We start from the raw sequence: 10014 nt of genomic DNA, 5'->3' as shown, positions 1-10014 counted from the left end.
TAGTACGCTTTCATCCGGAAGGGAGTGATAGCTGGTTTTTCTATGGTGAGGGAGCGCGACCCCCGATGCCTTTGGTATCATATTTGAGAGCCTGTCGAGCTCTAGAGTCTGGCGGGGAAGGCTATCTTATCTGTGCAGTTGATTTGTCTGCTGAGAGCATTGGGATAGAGAGTATTCCGGTTGTGGATGAATTTCTAGATGTTTTTCCTTATGAAATTCCTGGTTTTCCTCCTGTTAGGGAAGTCGAGTTTGGCATAGAGTTGATGCCTGGTACTTCTCCTATTTCTCGAGCACCGTATTGTCTGGCTCCATCAGAGATGCGAGAGTTGAAGAATTAGTTACAGGATCTCTTGAACAAGGGGTACATTCATCCTAGTGTATCTCCTTGGGGAGCTCCTGTTCTCTTTGTGAAGAAGAAAGATAGATCTATGCGGTTGTGCATTGACTATCGACAGCTGAACCGAGTTACTGTGAAGAAAAAGTATCCTTTGCCTCGTATTGATAACTTGTTTGATCAGCTGCAGGGTACTTCAATTTACTCCAAGATTGACTTGAGGTCTGGGTATCATCAGATGAGAGTCCGAGATCAGGACGTAGCCAAGACTGCATTCCGTACTAGCTATGGGAATTACGAGTTTCTAGTGATGCCATTCGGATTGACAAATGCACCGGCTATATTTATGGATCTAATGAACCGTGTTTTCAGGGAGTATTTGGACAAGTTTGTCGTGGTTTTCATTGACGACATTCTAGTGTATTTGCGTAATGCGGAAGAGCATGTTTCTCACTTGCGGTTGGTACTGCAGACTCTTCGGGATGAGCGATTGTACGCCAAACTAAGCAAGTGTAAATTCTGGATGGATCGAGTGGTCTTTCTTGGTCATATTATATCCAGGGAGGGAATTTCTGTTGATCCGAGCAAGATTGAGGCTGTGCTTAATTGGTCACGCCCGACGACGGTAGCTGAGATCCGTAGTTTTCTGGGTCTAGCGGGATATTATTGTCGCTTCATTCTGAACTTCTCTCAGCTAGCTCGACCATTGACACAACTTACCCGCAAGGCTGTTGATTTCGAGTGGTCCTCCGAGTGCGAGGAGAACTTTTGTGAGCTTTGACGGCGTTTGACTTCTGCGCCGATGTTGGCTTTACCATCAGGATCTGGAAGGTATGTGGTTTACACGGATGCTTCTCTTCAGTGGTTAGGTTGTTAACTGACTCAGAATGGGCATGTGATAGCATACGCTTCTAGACAGTTGAAGTTGCACGAGGATAATTATCCAGTTCATGATTTGGAGTTGGCAGCGATTGGGTTCGCTTTGAAGATCTGGCGTCATTATCTGTATGGCGAGAAATTTGAGATCTTCACCGACCACAAGAGTCTCAAGTATTTGTTCACTCAGGCGGAGTTGAACATGAGGCAAAGGCGTTGGATGGATTTTCTTAAGGACTATGATTGCGAGATTAAGTACCATCCGGGAGCTGCTAATCTCATTGCTGATGCCTTGAGTCGCAAGGTGCGACTATGCGCACTTCAGACTTGTTCAATGTCTAGTGCGATTGAAGATTTTTGTTCTTCAGGGTATACCTTCAAGAATAAGAAAGGTAAGCAGAGTATCCAGATGTTTGCGATATTATCTGAGCCAGCTTTGTATTCGTGGATTCGAGATGCTCAAATGTCTGATCCGAAGACCCATCGTTTGGCTCGTCTAGCCAATGAGGGTAGCACGTCTGGATTTCACTATCAGTCAGATGGCTTTCTGTGTTTTTTTGGTAGGCTTGTGATTCCATAAGATGTAGAGTTGTGAGAGGAGATTTTGCCTTAGGCACATCGCACTAAGTTGAGCATTCATCCGGGGAGCAACAAGATGTACAAGGATCTACGTACTCGATTTTGGTGGAAGGGAATGAAACACAGTGTTTATCAGTTTGTTTTGAGATGTTTGGTGTGTCAGAAGGTCAAGGAAGAACACCGACGACCTGGAGGTTTGCTTCACAGTCTGCCTATTCCTGAGTGGAAATGAGAGTTTATCACGATGGATTTTGTGACCCATTTGCCGGTATCTTCGAGGAACTATGATGCTATCTGGGTTGTGGTGGACCGACTCACCAAGTCAGCTCATTTCATTTCCTATAGCCAAGAGTACAATGTGGATCGTATGGCTCGGTTGTACATTCAGGAGATCGTTCGACTTCATGTAGTGCCTGTGAGCATTATCAGCGATCGAGACCTCAGGTTTACTTCTAGGTTCTGGGGGAGTGTTCAGCGTGTGATGGGCACTACTCTCAGTTTGATTACTGTCTATCATCCAGAGACAGATGGTCAGTCAGAGCGCACTATCCGTACTTTTGAGGATATGCTTCGAGCGTGCATTATGGATTTTGGTTCAGCCTGGCAGGATCATTAGCCTTTGATCGAGTTCGCGTACAACAACAGCTATCATACTATCATTGGGATGACACCTTTTGAGGCGTTGTACGGATGAAGTTTTCTTACTCCACTCTTTTGGGAAGAAGTGGGGGAGATACAGGCTGAAGGACCGGAGTTAATCCAGCAGACAGCGGATGTTGTTGATCAGATCAAGAAACAGATTAAAACTGCACAAGATCGTCAGGCCAGCTATTCTAATACCAAGCATAGACCTTTGCAGTTCGATGTCGGGGAGAAAGTGTTTCTGAGAGTGTCACCTTTCCGCAGGATTCTCAGATTTGGCCTTAAGGTCAAGTTGTCTCCCAGATATATCGGTCCGTTTGAGATCTTGGAGAGCATTGGCGATTTGGCTTATCGGCTAGCCTTGCCACCGTATTTTTCCAGTATTCATGAAGTTTTCCACGTATCTCTGTTGCGACGGTATGTGGCGGATGAGTCTCATATTCTGCAGCCGTCTGAAGTTCAGGTGGACAAGGATTTGACTTATGTTGAGAGACCTATTCGTATCCTGGATCATAAGGATAAGGTCTTGCGGAATAAAGTCATTCCTATGGTTTTAGTTCAGTGGCAGCGTCGAGGCACTGAGGAAGCTACTTGGGAGCTTGAGAGCAGGATGCATTCAGACCATCCTGAGTTGTTTTGATTTTAGTTTTGAGTTGTATTCAGTTGTAAAGTCTGTAATCGTTTTAGTGGAATAAAAGAATGTTTCTTCATGCTATTTTACATTCCGTACTTAATATCTGATTTGAGGACGAAATATCTTAAATGGGGGAGAATTTAGTGGCCCGAAACCAATTTAAGAGATTAAGGAACTAATCATAATTACTTGAGTTGAGTTCGGAGGCTCCGTTGTCAAGTTCGGACGGTCCGAAGTTCGAGTTCGGACAGTCCGAAGGTTGGTTCGGACGCTCCGATCGTGCTGCTGACAGCCTTCATGGATGACGTCATTGTGCTGACATAAGTAATGACATATTATCGGGTTCGAATGACCCGAAGCTGAGATCGGATGATCCGATCGTGTTCGGAGAGCCCTAAGCCAGTTCGGACGGCCCGAACTCCGTCTATAAATAGGAGGGCCGAGATTAATTTTTAGATGCACCATTCACCAATTCTCTCTCGATTCCTCGGTCTTTCAGATTAGATCTAGGGCATTCTAGGCGTCCCGTTGGGAATCCGGAAGTGGCTTAGCAGTCCAGGCATTGTAGCGAAGCTGTGGCCTAGTTTTGAGGCAATCGACAGCAAAGGGCTAACGACGGACGAAGGTATAGCTTTTTCTTCCTATAAATATTTAGGAGTATGCAATAGCTTAGTTAAGGCTTTTAGAGCACTATAATGATAGTAGTATCATTTGGCATTGTAGTTCGGACTATAGGCGTGGACTTAGAGCTGGTTTAGCTTGCCTAGCATTTGAGGTACGAAAGTACTGTTCGAGATATCCTGACTGAGTATGCATGTATTATGTGACTGCATGATTTATATGCCATGATTTTATGCTGCATACATTTGCATCTTGCTGCTATCTCTTTTGAGATGTCTGTTAGTAGGGTTGTACCCTATCCTATTAGTGGTTGGACTTCCATCGATTTGTGTTCGGCATATCCACTAGTATCTCGATATGTGAGCCACCTCCTGAAGCGACGGCACAGCGTGCTACATACCAGGGCCCGATCTGTCTCTGTTATCTGTTTCTTGACCTCTAGTCAGTAGGCGGTTCACTTGCATTCATGTGTACTCATACTCTCATGCTGAGCATTTTATGCTCACATCTCGTACTCTCTGTGTTTTTGGACACCCTATTCCATGGGGCAGGTTTGCGATTGGACGAGGCGGGTGGATCAAAGAGGGGCTAGGCACTGGTTGGCCAGCTAGAGCTTCGTCTAGGTTTTTATTCTGTTGTATTGGGTTGATACAGCTATTCGATCTGGTTGTATAATATTTGGGTATTTACAAATTTTTTTCCTTGGGATTGTATAATGTATATGGTTTCCGCAGTTTAATTTTGATTACTGTTTTGATTAAGTTAATTGCATGCCTAAGTTCTGTTTAGTAGGTGATCTCGGTAAGGGTCACTACAGTATGCAACGTGGACATCATGCAAGGATTGGACCGTTTGAAGAGGGGTTCGGACAATCCGAACTCGGCCTATAAATAGGGGTCCGAGGGCTCATTTTGATTTGCCAAAATTTCTCTCCTCTCCCGGTAATTTCTCTATTTTTAGGGCTACGGGACTTTTTCTTTAAGAGTTGGAGTTATTAGTATATTTTTTTAGCGGACAAAGTCCGCAGTAGAAGCCAGGCGTCGGAGCTCTGGCGAGGCATCCAGGGGTCGTAGCTTGGCTATGCCCAGGCTCTCGGGCATGCGTCATCAACATGCTAAAGATGGATGAAGGTATGGCTTTGGTTCTCTATAGTAAATAGGGAGTAAGGTATAGTTTAATTAAGGATTTTAGAGCCTAGTAGGTGATGTTTGGCATGCTAGGTAATGCATGGTTATTTATGTTGTAGTGCTGCATGGTAGGCTTGGATCTAGATGGGGGCTTCTAGGACCTGCCTTATAAAGGTACGGAAGTATTATTCGAGATATCCAGATTGAGTACGCATGTATTATGTGCTTGCAAGGATTATGTGATTGCATGTTTTATATGACTTTATATGTAGCATGTCACGACTGTATGTTGTATACATGAACATATTGAGCCTTTACCTTAGAGTTAACCTGTAGTAGGGCGCTCACCCTACGAGTTGTGGATGGTTGGATACGTAAGTCTTGTGTCAGGTTAGCGTGATGGTTGGACACTTGTACTAGTATCAGGTCACCATTATCCACTGGGTATATGAGCCACCTCCTGATGCGACGGCGCAGAGTGGTATATACCTTGGGCCCAGTCTATGAGCTTGTTTCTTGACCGGAGTGTCTTGGTACCCAGTTCAATTTCATACATGCACACATAACATTGTATACTCTTAATCTCATACTGAGCATGTTAGGCTCACTTTCGGTTATTTTCTGTTGGCTGGATGCCCTATTCCATGGGGAAGTTGCAGATAGTTTTCCCGGGGACAGGGAAATTAGGTGGTGACCAAGGCTGGATAGTAGGGTTGACCAATAAATTTTTTTTACCTGGTATTTGCCTTATTTTAATTCCGCAGTTACTCTGATTAAGATTATTTTATTGTTTAATTGCATGCTTAAGCTTTTGATTAGTAGGTGATCACGGAGCGGGTCACTAAATTTATGGTATCAGAGCATGCAATAAGATTTTATGGGATATAATATTGATTTTGAGTTATCCTTTGTAGGATTACAAGTTGGATTTGATAACGATAGCAGTATCAGGAATTGGAATAGCAAGATATCTATGCTTTTCCAAGGTCGTCATTGCCAAGGTTGGTAGCAGAGATTCATATTATGTGGATTCCAGTAGGATGGAGCTGGAAGAGAAGATCCAGTTTTCAACGCCAGGAAATTCTCAAGGTTGAACGGAATGTGTGACATATAGTCATCCATTCTGCATCGACCAAGGAAGCCACCTCGGAATACTCCCCACTAGTAGTTGGAGAGATTTACGGAAAAATATTGTCTCATCTACCAGATAAGGAACCCAACAATATTGGAAGGATCTAGTGGATTAGAAAGATTTAATATTTTAGATCTTGTGATGAAGAAGGACTGCTGACCTGAGTGGCAGACAGAAAACTTCATGTTCAAGCTCAGTATACGGAATGAAAGAATTCCACAAGAATTTAAACACTGTGTTTCAGTTGTAATAAGTTGAATCAGATTTATTAAAGATTTCAGTATTTGATGTGCTCAGTTAATTGTTGTAAATTTATATCTTTTAGTGTAATATTTTGATTAAGTTTTGTATTACATGGGATTGTAATAAGATTGTATTAGAACCTGGATTAGTGGTTCAAGCATTGTAATCTTTGAGATTATCTTGGTTTTATTGAATAAAGATTGATCATTTGTTCATGTATATTTGAGATTTTGCACTTTTAGGAGGAATAGTTCTAGATGTTTTACATATAATATTCTAGTAAACCAAGTGTTTTCCAGGGATGATGTGATTTCATCAGGGGGCATGAATGTTTGTTCTAGACGTATTTCCTTAGAGCAGTAAGCTGTTTTGACCTCTTTAGGTTGTTGCTTTGTGATGATGGATTTCATTAGGATGTCAGGATAAGTAATACCAAGAGCTGTGGATTGTGACAAGGACTAGACATGAGGAGGCGCGACCCTTAGTCGGTATTCCTCTGGAAGTTTTCATACTTCAAAGATTTTTTGGAAGCCTTTGTTCTCCAGGAACTATATAGGGAAGGCTACTCAGTCTGGAAGTTTGGAAACAGTCATAACAAGGTATAACTTTGGATAGGAAAGATACCAGGTGTGCTATCAAGGTTTGGTTATAGTTTGTTAGGAATGCTGATGTCTAGTTGTCAGAACAGTCTTGGAATGGATTTTCCTTGACATGTAATCGTTATGAGCAAATGGAATTTGGCCTTGAAATTGTAGTTTCAAGGTTTTAATTCAAGAGTTTAGTTGAATTTATATTCAACAAGATTTTTTATGTCAGATGTTTACAGACTCGGGATTTGAGTAGTGCTTCTGTAAAGAATTTTCCTTGACCAGTGATTTTGATCTAGATAAGAATGTTGCATAATATCAGAGACCCTGGGATGAGTTATGCTGGGATGCTGATGACTGTCGGATTCCGAAATGGTATAGTAAGTGCAACCTTATGTCGGTGTACTCTAGAAAGATTTTTTTATTCCAGTTTGGCATTATAGGAAGACTTACCTCAGTCTCGTTGTATGAACAATCATAGCAAGGGGTATAACTGTCATGAGAATATTCAGGATTTATTGAGTCTTCTAGAATTATTCATGGTGCTGGGTTAGTGCCGAAGAATTTGATTAGAAATCAACTGACTTCATCAGAGATAAAAACTTTGGTTTCCGTGGACAAAATAGTCTTGGAAAGGATTCCCTGACAAGTGTTTATTCTAGACGGATAGTTCTCGCACGTGATACTGGGGGAGAACTAGGAGGTTTTACCAGTATTGTCTGATTCAATCAGAGGTATAATTAGTGATCAGAGTCTTGATTACTAGATGAACAGAGAATTCTAAGTTATGAGTTTACTTAGGTAAGTTTCCCTGTAAGAACTGGAAATTAATTGATGGGTTATCAAGCAAATATGAGTTTTATCAGGACACTATGATGACTTATACTAAGAGACGTGAACTGTGATCAAGACTAGACTTTGTGAAATATATTTCCATTGTTATTCTGGAAGTCTTTTGTACTTCAAAGGGTTGTGGAAATTTATTCAGTCTAGAGATCATTGCCACAGTTACGTTAAACTATAATTTGATGCCAATTTGATAACCTTGCAAAGATATTTGATTTTATTAGCAGATAAGTTCTGTGATTAGATAAGTTTTTCCTCGCTAGGAACATTTCTACATCAATAGGATTTGATCTACCAGATGATTGATCTAGTTAAGTAATTGACAGATTTCATGAGCCTGTTGAGTTACAACATGGATTCGTCAGTATGAGAATTCGCTTGGATATTGAAATTTGAGCACTTGGGTGTTTTTGTCTGCTTTGAAATGATCAGTTAAACTGGTGCAAGTTTTGTGTCAAGTGACTAATTGTGACTATTTGTCTGAGGTAGTCAGGGATGGACATAGTTGTTTTCAAAGGAACTGATAGGATGAGTGCAGTACTCAGATATTCAGTTCTCATAAACGTTTCTGCAATACTTCAGGGATTATATTGTCAGAAAATGATCTAGCAAATGTTTGAATTTTTATGGTTACTAACAGGATAGCATCTAGTGTTTAGACATGGAAAAAGGACAACATCTGAGATCTAATTTACCAGATCTAGCAAGATTATTGTCACTGATTTTTCGGGATGTCTAATGGATACGTTAGGCCATTGATAAGTCTGATTTGATGAGATCAAATAAGGGATTAGCTAGATTGTTTTGATTTAAGGACTTGGCAAGGAAGGATAAAACATTTTTGTTCATATTAAGGTGCAAGTCAGAATTCACCAAGAAATTATTATTCGTGACAGTATAAATATTGATATTTTCAAGAAAAGAACCTGAAGGGTTCAGGAAATCAGAATTTTTGGACAACGAAGTTGTCACAGGTGTTTTGGACTAGTGTTAGCCATTTAGTATGAGAATCCTTTTGGTATACAAGGTTCTAGTGTAAAGGAATGAAGAGGAGTGTGTACCAGTATGTTTTTAGATGTTTGGTGTGTCAGCAGGTCAAGGCAGAACACCGAGAACCTTGAGGGTTTCTTCACAGTTATCCATTCTTGAGTGGTAATGAAAGTTGATCGTGATGGATTTCGTGACCCATTTACCGTTGAGCTCGAGGAATTATGATGCTATCTGGGTTGTGGTGGACCGACTCACCAAGTCAACGCATTTCATTCCTTATAATCGGGGCTACAGTTTTGACAGGATGGCACCATTGTACATCATGGAATTTGTCCGATTGCACGGAGTGCCAGTGAGCATAGTCAACGATCGAGACTCCAGGTTTACTTCCAGGTTCTGGGAGAGTCTTCAGTGAGCTATGGGTACTACTCTTAGTTTGAGTACAACATACCACCCAGAGACTTACGGGCAGTCAGAGCACACGAATTAGTACTCTTGAAGACATGCTGCGAACGTGTTCTTTGGATTTTGGTCCAGCTTGGAAAGATCAGTTGCCATTGAATATTGAGTTTGCGTCAACGATAGTTACCATCGTAGTATTGGGATGGATCCATTTGAAGCGTTGTATGGACGACAATGTCGTACTCCAATGTTTTGGGAAGAAGTGGGGGAGCGACAAGTAGAGGGACCAGAATTAGTCCAGCAGGCTGTTGATATTTTTGGACAGATCAAGAAGAGAATCAAAACTGTGTAAGATCGGCAGGCTAGTTATGCGAATGTTAAATGCAGACCCTTGCAGTTCGAAGTAGGCGAGAAAGCATTCTTGAAAGTCTCACCATTTCGCAAGATTTTGAGATTCAGTCTCAAGGTTAAGCTATCTCAGAGGTACATTAGTCCATTTGAGATTTTGGAAAGTGTTGGGCCTGATGGCTCCAAGGATAGCCGTACAACACAAAATGATCACCGCGTCTCTTGGCCTTGATGACTTGAAGGATAGCCGATACAACTCAACACACTTGGCCTTAAGGGCTCCAAGGATAGCCACAACAAACAATAACAACTCGGGCTTCACACTCGAGAATACAACGATGCCTCAACAACTCACAAACAATTTTACAATAAACTCTTTAATTGAAAGAATATATATAGAAACTCAAGATTGAACACTTGAAGAATGGAAGAGACGATTTCTTGAGTTGTGTTGGAAATGGCCTCAAAATGCATCTATTTATAGTTGCTGATTCGGGCAGGTTCGGACCGTCCGAACTGGACTTCGGAGCCTCTGAACGCGTCTGATTCAAATTCAAAATGGCGCGGCTGTTGAACTGTTCGGATGGTCCGAACTTGACTTCGGACCGTTCGATCGGCTCTTGTCTCCAGTGTCTTGGAAATTTCTCCGACAA

Source organism: Henckelia pumila, chromosome 4, assembly GCF_033568475.1.
Source record: "Henckelia pumila isolate YLH828 chromosome 4, ASM3356847v2, whole genome shotgun sequence".
Lineage (NCBI taxonomy): Eukaryota > Viridiplantae > Streptophyta > Magnoliopsida > Lamiales > Gesneriaceae > Henckelia > Henckelia pumila.
Note: the sequence above shows the minus strand (reverse complement) of the source record.